Consider the following 13,018-nt stretch of genomic DNA (forward strand, 5'->3'; position numbering starts at 1 on the left):
CTGATCTGGGTTTAATCCATCACCATTCTTTAGTTCACTCAGCCACCCCAGTTCAGACATGGCTATATGCAAATCAGTCTGACCCTGTGCCTTATGGGAACAGTCCAGCCCGAACTGCCAAGCCATGTCTTCCCTGGACTGGAAACAAGCATCCTGGGACCAGTTTCGGAGTCATAATCCTCATCAGCCAGGCTATCTTGAATCCAGTGGCCAAGTGAACAAGGGACTCACGTCTGAGCATACCCTGCCACACTTAGGGCGAACAAAGCGATACAAAAGGGGATGATGGACGGAGCGTTTGAACAAATCAAACACTCACCCCCAGTCATGTGTGCGCTGACGTCATCAGGAAGCGTGGGGGGGCCCGGGGGTGGCAGCCGAAAATCTTCCGCTGCCATCCCTGCTCAAGCGACCATCATCAATGCCCCAGGGGGGAGAGCCAGCGCTCCCCCTGGGGGCTGTGCTGATGACGGAGCGGTTCCGTCATCAGCACAGCCCAACCAATGCTGATGACGGAACCGCTCCTTCATCAGCATCGAAGGGGTTAATACTATATCTGATTACTAAGGTCAGGCAAGAGTACAGAGGCAAGGTTTATCTTCCTCTAATGTAAAGCAGACACCTTTGTGGGTCTCCTAGGTAACTCAGCCCTATGACTTCCGCCCGGTGCTCTGTCAGTACCCTATGCCACAGGCCCTGTCTGAGGAAATGAGGCTACTAAAGGTAGGATGGTAATGAGAAAGCCAACATGGCTTTCTCCACCCCCAACTCAATGAAATCATTCTCGATTAGATAATCTTTTTGAAGGTATGTCAGGTTGAGAGAGACAAGGAAAGCCAAGAGTGTGATGCTGGCTTGCAGACAGGAATAATTCACCTGCGGGTCGGATAGTGACTCAAAGGGAAGGTGGCATGGGTAAAAAGTGTACATGGAAACTCTGGGTTAAGGGGGCAAAGGAAGCTCATTAGGATATCCAAGCAGCGCAGCTGGGGACTTCTATTTTCACTATGATCTCTTTCTGGGTCAGGTTAGGGAGAACTCACGAAAGAGGTGTACACAGCTGTGGAAAGATACCTGGTAAGTTGGGCCGTGCAGAGATTTCCAGCTCTCATTGGAAGTTTACATTGGGCTATTATCCTGCACCTTTGTTATTATTTATATTTGGCCGTTCGCTTCATATTCTATTCTAGAAGGAGACTTCTGTTCCAGAACCTTGATAAATTTCAGCGAGTTATCTTTGGTGTACTTCCATGGCTCCATTGGGTCTCCCATTTCTTGCACATCAGCATCATAGGTGCATAGCAAATCCTGTAATATACGATGGCTAGTTCCTCACATCAACTCACTACTTTCTGATTTAACAAAACATAGAACCATTTTTTACAGAAGGTCTGTTCACACTATATGTTGCACTATATGTTGCATTTCTGTAGGCAATATTTTATGATGCCTGATACCAGCCTTTTCTAGAGGAAGACGAGTCTCCTGGTCATTCCGAAAGGAGACGAGTAATGTTATGAATCTGGGTTTCTTTTGTATCCCTTTACCTATTTTCCCAGAGGTTCAAACCATTCCTTCCTGTGTGACTAGAAAACACTGGGCAATAAGTCAGTGGATTTGCGATTGATAACATTAGATTCACAGGGCCCGATTCACAAAGGTAAAGTTAGACCAAAAGTCTAACTAATGGGAGGAAGCAAATTGTTTGTGCATTTAGTACCACCAGAAAATTTACAGGTATCCTCATAATTTTCAGTCTTTTTGACACTACATACTGGGCAATATGTTTATGGAGTTTCGGTTGCTAATGTTAGATTCACAGGGCCCAATTCACAAAGGTAAAGTTAGACCAAAAGTCTAACTTTACTACTTTTTGGTATTTACAAAGGTAAAGTTAAACCAATAGTCCAACTTAGACCAAAAGTTCAACTTTACAACTTTTCGGTATTCACAAAGGTAAAGTTACTACTAGAAAAGTTAGACTTTTGGTTTAAGTTTACCTTTGTGAATACCGAAAAGTAGTAAAGTTAGTCTTTTGGTCTAAGTTTACCTTTGTGAATACAGAAAAGTAGAAACTTACACAGATGTGTAAGTTTACCTTTGGGAATCGGGCCTACAATGTTGCAGTTCCTCACATTCTGCAGGGCCTAATATGAGCCTGAACTCAAATCTTCTGTAGGCTATAGCTCAAGTGCTAGCCGAGATCCAGGAAGTTCTTAAGACTGCCTGTAATGGACTGCCTTAATAAGTTATAAAACCCAGTCATTTATTTTAGTGCAGGACATTAGTGGGAGTAACATCACAGACAACACTATTGGGGGGTTTCAAATTATCAATATCCTCCTAGAGTTCATCAACGGGATTCTGTTGCTGGTCTGTGCATTTAGTACCACCAGAAAATGTACAGGGATCTGCATAAATTTCTGTCTTTTTGACACTACATACCTTGCATTTTTGTATCCCACATTTTTCAGTTTTCCTCAGATGTGCCGAAAGTATCTTTCATTTTCCAGTATCTTTCAAAAGTCACAGGGATATTGGTTATACAACTCAAATTAAACAGTAATGAGTGGTTGTTGAATCACAAGACCTTTTTGAAACACTTCCAGGTGATCGCTGGGAAAAGACAAACAGTTCAGTCAGGACATATCCCGATTAATGACCTGTCTCCAGAGACCACAAAATGTAGTTACCTATGTCAGTCACTTATTCAAATCAGAGGCTGCATGGACTAATTGAGCTGATGCTTTTTATCAGCCATACAGGAAGAGCTGAAAGATGTCCTTGCATTGGTGGTTAATAGGAACACCACTCTAATGCATTATTGATTTAAAACTGCAAATAGAAAGACTGAAATTCTCATGGACAGCAGAATGCTGTTGACCACTACAGTGCTATGCCACTGTTCAGGTAGAAGTGCTAAGTCTAGCTAGTGTTGCCGATAAACCAATGGAGACTGGTACAATTTAAAAGGTTTTAGCTGAAGCTCAAAAAAAAAAAAGATGAAAACAATCTATATTATGGCTAGAAAGGACATTATATCGAAATTGCTCTTTATTGGACCGAAACGTATCAGTTACTCCTTGAAGTTGAATGGTGGATCCTAGACTGTAGATTAATATCCACCACAAGTAAAGCTCATTATTTACTGTATTGCAACAATTTCTGTTGTACAGACCCCCTCTTGATTCATGCATTGATATATATGTATATATATAAAACAGAAAAGTTCCTGTATGTGTAAACTCCACAGAAACCACAGCACTCCAATCGTGGCTCCTTAGAATTTTATTCGAGATGAACGCTTAGTCAACACATTTCGAGTGTTTTCTCACAACATTGTTCACAATTCTTTTTTTTCATTATATACCATGTGACCATACCAACACAGAAGCTGACAAACGTTTTACACAGTCAATTTGGTGCCATATCTGAATGGCTAAATATACGTTTGAGATTCACAAATCAGCTTTAAAACATTCGACTGGTTGCAAATGTAACCTGATTGGTTTACAGACTTACATATCACTGTACATAATGCAATGTATGGTACATTATACAAGAATGACATTTCTGAAATATTTTCATAATGTACCTGAGATGCAAGGGCAATATACTCGCATGTGTATAAGCTAAGTACTCATAAAACTCATCGTAGTGTATCAAAAGTGCCAGTGCAAATATATAATTTCATATATGTCTGCGGTAAGTACCCAAGTAAATCATCAGTGTACTAGCCCTGAAATGCATATACCAGAGGGAACTCTAAATATAGTAGTCATGTAAGCACTTTCAGGCCTTACTTCCATAATCTCATTATTTCGATAGATAGCCATCTAAATGAAAGCAAAAAAGAAAAGAAACCCAACACAATGGAGTAAAATACTGTGTTACTACCTTGTCACAAAAATCACTAACTAATATAAACAAAAAAATTGCAAAAAATTGCAAACAGATGTACATGCAAAAAATGTGCGGATATGAGGCAGGCTACCCTAGATAAGTGTATAATTCTTCATCAATATTGAAATCGTGAGGTTTCTAACAACCTCGTTCCAATATATAGTGGGTCTCCAGCCTACGTAAAGCTCTTTCTCGGTCCCTTCTTCTTTTCTTTTCGGGCACATGTGCTAGACAGCTGTATGTGAATCCGGTAGGGTCACTATGATGTAACTTTTCTAAGTGCCACGCTACCAGATAACTTTTATTCTGGTTAATTATAGCTCTAAGATGTTGTAAAATACGTTGATGTACTGGGAGTGTAGTGCTCCCCACATATTGCTTAAGGCTAGGGCATTCCAACATATATACAGCAAACAAAGTTTTGTATGTTAAGTGACCTTTGATTTTCAACGTTTTCTTGAAAAGGGTTAGGATTTTGGTTCTGTTTTTGCCATATTTACATGATTTGCACTTTATGTACTTAGTAAAACCTTTTTTTCTTGTTAACCAAGTAACCCTCGCATGTACAGGTACCAGTTCGCTTCTTACTAACTGATCTTAAATGGTTTTCGCTATTCTGAAAGTTAATTGCGGACGATTAGGTACTATTCGTTCTAAAACAGTTATTCTTAATCAGATGCTAGTGTTTAAACAGAATTTCACACACTTTCTGATGTTTGATATTGCTGTTGAATACTATTTGAGAATGCGTCCTATTAAATACACAGAGCATAACAGGATGTTATGTTATGTTATGTTACGTTAGTGATATTTATACAGCGCGGCTCTTACCCTGGGGTGTCCTGGCGCAAGTTACATCTCCTGTGACAAAATAAATGGGAGAGATTTATTGGGCAAAAAAACAGGTCTTGAGGCTTTTCCTAAAGGCTAGAAGGTTTGTGGTGCATCTTAGTTGGAAAGGCAGGTTATTCCAGGCTTTAGCCGCACTGCAGGTAAAGCTTCTGCCACCTCATTGAACTTTTTTATACGTGGAACTGAGACCAGCCTTGCCCCTAATGAACGTAGTTGCCTTTCCGGTGTGTACCAATGAAAGTGCTGATTTAAATAATCCGATCCTGAGCTGTGCAGTGCTTTGAAAACTAAACAAAGAGTCTTGAAGCGAACTCGGTTCCTTACCGGTAGCCAGTGTAGTTTCTTAATTTCCTTGGTAATGGGTGCAAATCGAGGTGTGCCAAAGATCAGTCTGGCTGCTGCATTCTGTAGTATTTGGAGTTTATTCAGGAGCCTTTGTTGAGCGTTAAGGTACAAACTGTTACAGTAGTCCAATCTCGACATTGCGAGACTTGTGACTACTGTTTGCCGGCTACTTGGGGGCAAAAACAGCAGTATTTTTCTGATTGTTTTTAACACATAGGTTTTTGATGCTATAGAATTAACCTGTTGACTAAAGTTGAGACCTTCATCCATTATGACACCCAGGTTTTTCACCTTATTTGTGGGCAAGGGGAGAGAGCCCATCGACGCAGGCCAGCAATTTGGAGTCCGGAAGTTAATATCATTGCCGAACAACATAACCTCGGTTTTATCCGTGTTGAGTTTAGGCAGTTCTCTGCCATCCAACTCCCCACTGATAGCATGCATTCCTGGAATCGATTGACTAGTCCTGCCTCGTTTCCAGGTAGCAAGGACACCACAATTTGGGTGTCATCTGCATATGATGTCAGGCCAAATCCAAACGCCCTGACTATCGGTGCCAATGAGGAAACATAAACATTAAAAAGCATGGGGCTAAGGGAGAAGCCCTGTGGCACCCCACAGGGCAGTAAAAAAGGTTTAGACTGATAGTCTCCAAGAGCCACAACTTGTCTTCTACCGGATAGAAAGGATCTAAGAAGATCCCAGGCCTTCCCAAGGATCCCGTATGCCTTTAGAAGGTCCATCAAGATATCATGATGGACCATATCACAGGCAAAGGACAGATACAGCAACACCAAAGCTGCCATGCCGCCTCGATCCACAGTTCTCCTGATCTCATCTGTGGCTTTAATGAGGGCAATTTCAGTACTATGGTGCTCCCTAAAACCATATTGGGAGGAATCCAAAGCTTGTGTCTCTGCTAAAAAAGTACTGAGTTGTATGTTCATATTTTTTTCTATTAGTTTTGCTGGAAGTGGAAGCCTAGAGATGGGACCTTAGGATCCAGACTGGGTTTTTTCAATAGGGCCAGAATAGATGCTAATTTCCAACATATAGGAAACTGCCCAATTCATACATGCCCTTAAAAATTAGTTGTAGCATTGTCACAATGGGGATCAGAGCCAGCTTGGCCACTGCCACTGAGCATGGGTCGTAGGGTGACCCTGAGTTGGCTGCTGTGAGGAGCTCTTGAATGTCTTCAAGGGACACAGGTGAGAATTTCTCAAACGTGCCACTGGGAGCTGTTGTTAATTTTGGTTCCTCTGCACTTGCCTCAATTCCCCCAGTCCTTGACCCCCTAAAGGCACAGAAGATGGACTCTACTTTAGTCAAGAAGAAACTTGGCAAAGTTCCTGACGGGGCTGAATTTTCGCCTGACTTGGTGAAGCTAGATTGGAGATCGTTCTAAATAGCTCATTCGCTGAGTTCTTTGCAAGATCAATGCGGGTCGCAAAATACATTTGTTTAGCTGCAAAGATAAGTTGTTGGTAATTTTCCAGACTGAGTTTATACAGAGTTTTCTTGGTTTCACCATAGCCCTTCCTCCAGTTCCATTCCAGCCTTTTACACTTGAGTTTCTGAGTTCTCAGATTCTCTGTGAACCATGGTGCAGAAGGTAGCGATCTTTATGGGCGCAGAGACTGAGCTGGAGCTAATATCTTACCCGCTTGTTCCAGCTAATTCGTATACACTGCAGAGGTTTTATTCATGCCCACTGGCAGATGCCCTGCTGTGGCAGTTAGAAGCTCCTGCAAATCTGCCACTTCAACTTTATTCCATTCTCTGGTGGTTATGGGGCTTTTAGGGCACTGGCCTCTTATGCTCAACCCCATTAATGACTGCTCGAATCGGACAGCGGTGTGTTCCGACCAGATGAGTGGCAGTAGTCCCATAAACTTGATACCTGATGGTTGGAAAAATACCATCTAAGGTATGCCCTGCCTCATGAGTAGGCCCGGCTACTAGCTGCCTTAAGTTCGCGCCGTTCATTATGTCATTCAGGGCCAAGGTGTCTGGGACATAAAGTGCCTTTAAATAAAAATTGAAATCTCCCATAACCGTTTAGGCATCTGTATATAGACCTTCTTCCAGTACATTGCCCAGTGTGGCTAAAAATTAGTTTGGGTGTCCTGGTGGCCTGTACAGCAAGCATTCTTTAAAAGTGGGGTGATGGGATACCTACAAATTAAAGAATAGCACTTCGCATGCCTCCATAACGGTAGGCTGAAAGGCTGCCTTGATTGAACCGTGGTAGATCACAGCCAGACCCCCCCTTTCTTATGAGGCCTGTCTAACATATAGCATAAAAACCCAGGAGGGGTAGCCTTCACTATATCTGGCCCAGAAGAATTGTCCATCCAGGATTCTGTAATGAAAGCAATTTTTATCTCCTCTTCCTCTATTAGCCTTGCACACTCCAGGCTATGCTTGACCAGGGATCTAGCATTGAACATTATGCATTTGAGTATTTGGTTCATGCCTCCAACCAGCCCTGCAGTATTAGCAACCTTTGAGAAGACAGGGTGAAATAAGATCTTTGGTACGGCCATTCTGCATTTGGGGCATGCTTCTGGAAGGAGAGCTGGCAGCACATCCAATGAAAGACTGATACAGTCAAAATCAAAAAAATCAAATATAACTTTATTCGATTCCACAAAGAAATAATAAAAGTATACATCAATATAAAAAATACAAGCTGCAATAAAAAACACGGTACATATTTACATGATACTAATTTCCAAAAACATTTACTACCGGTTTCTCATAACCAGAGCTGATCTAATAGGGATAGGAGAGTTGGTAATTGATAGGATCCCTTCCTAACAAATAATTGCGTGGGGCTGTTGATCTTGGTGAGGGGATGGGTGGGGTACTCGGATAAAAATCATAGAGATCCCAAACGGAAATGGAGCCATCTTTTTCATGGGGCTTACAGGATCGTAAATAGGGGACTGTGTGCCTGTCCCTAAATTTAACTAGAATTAAGTCCCCGGGAATTTCTTTAGCTGATGACCCCAGCCAGCCCACCCTTCTGACGCTCAGGATGCCACCGTTTTTATTAGGTGGGAGGGGTCTATTTTTTGATAGCCAAAAACTGACTTTGTGATATAGGTCCTGATGGCTTTCAGGTTTCCCGTGGGTAGATGGAGGTACTCCTGCAAGAACAAGCACAAAGGGTGCTGCTTCTGGAGGCAAATTTATACAAGCTGCTCTGTTAAGTTCTGCTCTAGTAGCAGAAGAATTAGATAACACTGGTTTACGAGGAATTTTGGTGGCAATTGGAGATTTTCTCTTAGGAGGTCGTACAGATGTATGGGCGGTTTTAGTACTTACAGTTGGGACAGTTTTTATAATGAGAGGCACTTTGGGGACAGTAGGAGAAGTGGAACAGTTAGGTGGTTTCTCATAACCAGAGCTGATCTAATAGGGATAGGAGAGTTGGTAATTGATAGGATCCCTTCCTAACAAATAATTGCGCGGGGCTGTTGATCTTGGTGAGGGGATGGGTGGGGTACTCGGATAAAAATCATAGAGATCCCAAACGGAAATGGAGCCATCTTTTTCATGGGGCTTACAGGATCGTAAATAGGGGACTGTGTGCCTGTCCCTAAATTTAACTAGAATTAAGTCCCCGGGAATTTCTTTAGCTGATGACCCCAGCCAGCCCACCCTTCTGACGCTCAGGATGCCACCGTTTTTATTAGGTGGGAGGGGTCTATTTTTTGATAGCCAAAAACGGACTTTGTGATATAGGTCCTGATGGCTTTCAGGTTTCCCGTGGGTAGATGGAGGTACTCCTGCAAGAACAAGCACAAAGGGTGCTGCTTCTGGAGGCAAATTTATACAAGCTGCTCTGTTAAGTTCTGCTCTAGTAGCAGAAGAATTAGATAACACTGATTTACGAGGAATTTTGGTGGCAATTGGAGATTTTCTCTTAGGAGGTCGTACAGATGTATGGGCGGTTTTAGTACTTACAGTTGGGACAGTTTTTATAATGAGAGGCACTTTGGGGACAGTAGGAGAAGTGGAACAGTTAGGTATAGCAGGTGGGAAAGAATTGGCTTTAATAATAGCCTCTAGGCTTGTCAACCTATCCCCTAAGATGTTGATTTGGTCAAGCAGGGGTGATAGTACAGATCTTAACATCAATTCGAAGTGGGGCAATAGTTGTAGGTGGGAGGATGCTGCTTCGTCCTCCAACGTTCCAGTGTGCGCCTTGGATGGAATAGGATTAATGGCGAACGATGAGGAATCAGTACAGTCTGTTTTGTCGTGCTTCCTTTTTGCACAATGGCCCTGTGTAAGTCCAATAATTTGACTGCTATCCTCCTTGGGTGATGGGGGTGACTCACAATGTTTATCTGCGCGAGGGTCGATAGTAGAGCCTTTTACGGGGGAAAGGGCTATAACTGGAGTAAAATTTGTCCCGCACAAAGCATTTAATTCCTCCCAATAAGACACTTTTTCTGTCCTGACAGAGGATTGTGGGAGGGTTTGAATTGGATCTAAGAGTTGACGACAGTCATCCGAATCTGTATCACTAATAGTGGTTAGGGTCAGATGGCTCTGAGTGAACGTGTCCAATTCCTGGCCCGGGCGACCTTTTTGGAGGAAGATTGGATAGGCCCCCTTGGAAGTCATACTTTATGTAGTGTTGCTAAATTGATAAAACAAGATGTCCTTGAATCTTCTACAAACGAAAATGGGCACTGTACCTTCTTTAGCAGAAATGCCAAGGGGTCTGGCCCGTCCCCGTCCTTCTCGTGCCGCTGAGGGCCGTAGAGGGCCCGCCCTTTGCCTGGGCTTTGCCCCGGGCGCCGACCCTGCGCGATCCCGCGACACGGGGGCTCGCGCTGGCCTTAAGCGCACCTCCGGGGGCGGGACAGGATGCGCGCCTTCCTAGGCGCAAGCGGTGCTGGGAACTGTAGTTCCCGATCTCCTGCCTCGCCGCGATGGTCGTGAAGCGGCAGGCAGAAGGGAGGCAGAGAGTCCTGGTGGCGGCAGGAAAGCAGCGCTCGTGCTGCGGCAGTCCCAGGGCCCAGGTGGTGACCTCCCCAGGTCAGTGGCAATGGTGAGTCCCCCGCTCCCCCGGGGCTCGCGCTGGCCTTAAGCGCACCTCTGGGGGCGGGACAGGATGCGCGCCTTCCTAGGCGCAAGCGGTGCTGGGAACTGTAGTTCCCGATCTCCTGCCTCGCCGCGATGGTCGTGAAGCGGCAGGCAGAAGGGAGGCAGAGAGTCCTGGTGGCGGCAGGAAAGCAGCGCTCGTGCTGCGGCAGTCCCAGGGCCCAGGTGGTGACCTCCCCAGGTCAGTGGCAATGGTGAGTCCCCCGCTCCCCCGGGGCTCGCGCTGGCCTTAAGCGCACCTCTGGGGGCGGGACAGGATGCGCGCCTTCCTAGGCGCAAGCGGTGCTGGGAACTGTAGTTCCCGATCTCCTGCCTCGCCGCGATGGTCGTGAAGCGGCAGGCAGAAGGGAGGCAGAGAGTCCTGGTGGCGGCAGGAAAGCAGCGCTCGTGCTGCGGCAGTCCCAGGGCCCAGGTGGTGACCTCCCCAGGTCAGTGGCAATGGTGAGTCTCCCAGGCGAGACCGGGCTCTCTTCAGCGCTGCTCTTCGGCGAGGGCGGCGCCCTCCTCTTCACCCGGTCCTGCTTCTGGGGGCCGGGTGCTGGTAGTGGCGGCGGGCGGGGACTGATACAGTCACTGCCCGTTCCCCCACCATTTAGCTCCAGCAGTGTTGATCTATCATAGTAGCGTGGAGGGGACATACCTGATCCAAAACTGCCAGGGATCCTAGTGCTATGCGCGGGCCCAGTGTCGATGGGCCAGACGGGCTTGCCTTTGGCGCGCCGGCGGTGTGCCCGCTGTGCACTCGCACCAGCCGCATTTTGAACAGCAGGACAGGGAAAGCCTCCCCAAGATGGCGGCCCTCCGTAATTCAGATCCCCCTCAGCCCCCCTATGAGCACCAGTTGCACGTGAATAAAAGCATTGAATTAGCAATCAAAACAGGCTATTTTAAGACAGAACTCAGTTAAAATCAGGTATTCATAAAAACAGAAATCAGTGTTGCAAGGTATTTCAATAAGTGAATCTGGTCCTAATTGTGCAAATAGTAAGGTGCAAAAACGCCGACAATCACAGAAACTACCTTTGTGTTCTGCCTGCTCAAGCCTCAGGAGATTAAACACTGCTATTAGAAATGATAAGGCTATGCTTATAAAATAACATCTTTATTTTTAATAATGAGCTCTTTAGATAGCTTAGAGGGTCAGCCATGGGCACCTGCTTTGCCCCCAGGCAATCACAAAATATAGTGCCGGGACCCATGGGGGCATCTGCAGCCATGGAGACCGCCACCACCCCAGGGTCATGCTGATTACAGGCGGGGGCATGCAGCCCCCCCCCAGTCCCGGGGACTGCCACTTCCCTGGGGCTTTATTGTAATTAAAATGCATGGAGGGGCTTATGCCTCCCCCATGCAGTCTTGGGATTGCCACCTCCCGGGGCTTTAAAAATTAAACATGATTTTAAAAAAGAAATGTGGGGGAGCTTGATTCTTTCTGCACCTCTGTCTCCTCTTTCTGCAACCCTTGTGCCTCTCTCTGCACCCTTCTTGCCTCTTTCCGTACCGCTGTTCCTTCATTCTGCACTTATTTTGTTTCTTTCTGCAGCTCTCATGCTTTTTTCTGCACCATCTTGCCTCTTTTTGTACCCCTCTTGCCTCTCTCAGTACTCTCTGTTGCTCCTTTCTGCACTCTTCTTGCTTCTTTCTATACCGCTCTTGCTTCTTTCTGCACCACTCGTGCTTCTTTCTGTACCCCTCACTCCTCTTTCTGTACCCTTCTTACCTCTTTCTGCAACTCTGTTCCTTCTTTCTATACTTCTTTTGTGTCTTTCTGCACCTCTCTTGCTTCTTTCTGCACCCCTTTTGCCTCTTTCTGCACCCCTATTGCCTCTTTCTGCACCTCTGTTCTTTCTTTCTGCACTTCTTTTGTTTCTTTCTGCACCTCTCTTCTTTCTGCACCCCTTTTGCCTCTGTCTGCACCCCTCTTGCCTCGGTCTGCACCTCTGTTCCTTCTTTCTGTGCTTCTTTTGATTCTTTCTGCAGCTCTCATGCTTCTTTCTGTACCGCCTTGCCTCTTTTTCCACCCCTCTACCCCCTATCTGCACCCGTTGCCCCTTTCTGCACATCTGTTCCTTCTTTTTGTACTTTTTTTGTTTCTTTCTGCACGTATCTTGCTTCTTTTCTGCACCCCTCGTGCCTCTTTCTGTACCCCTCTTCCCTCTTTTTGTGCCCCTCTTGCCTTTTTTGTACCTCTGTTGCTCCTTTCTGCACTCTTCTTGCATTTTTCTATACCTCTCTTACTTCTTTCTGCACCACTCGTGCTTCTTTCTGCACCGCTCATTCCTCTTTCTGCACCCCTCTTGACTCTTTCTATAACTCTGTTCCTTCTTTTGTACTTCTTTTGTTTCTTTCTGTACCTCTCTTGCTTCTTTCTGCACCCCTCACCCCTCACCCCTCTTGCATCTTTTTGCAACTCTGTTCCTTTTTTCTGCACTTCTTTAGTTTCTTTCTGTACCCCTCATGCCACTTTCTCTACCCCTGTTCCCCTTTTTGCATATATGTTGCTTCTTTTCCGCATGTCTCTTGCTTCTTTCGGCACCTCTGTCCCTTCTTTCTGCAACCCTTGTGCCTCTTTCTGTCCGCTCTTCCCTCTTTCTGCACCCCTCTTGCCTCTTTCTGCACCTCTGTTCCTTCTTTCTGTACTTCTTTTGTTTCTTTCTACAACTCTCCTGCTTCTTTCTGCATGCCTCTTGCTTCTTTCTGGACCCCTCATGCCTCTTTCTCACCCCTATTCCCTCTTTCTGCTCCCTTATTGCCTCTTTCTGCACCTTTGTTCCTTCTTTTTTTCCTTCTCTTG

The sequence above is a fragment of the Lissotriton helveticus genome, chromosome 3_2 (genome assembly GCF_964261635.1).
Source record: "Lissotriton helveticus chromosome 3_2, aLisHel1.1, whole genome shotgun sequence".
Lineage (NCBI taxonomy): Eukaryota > Metazoa > Chordata > Amphibia > Caudata > Salamandridae > Lissotriton > Lissotriton helveticus.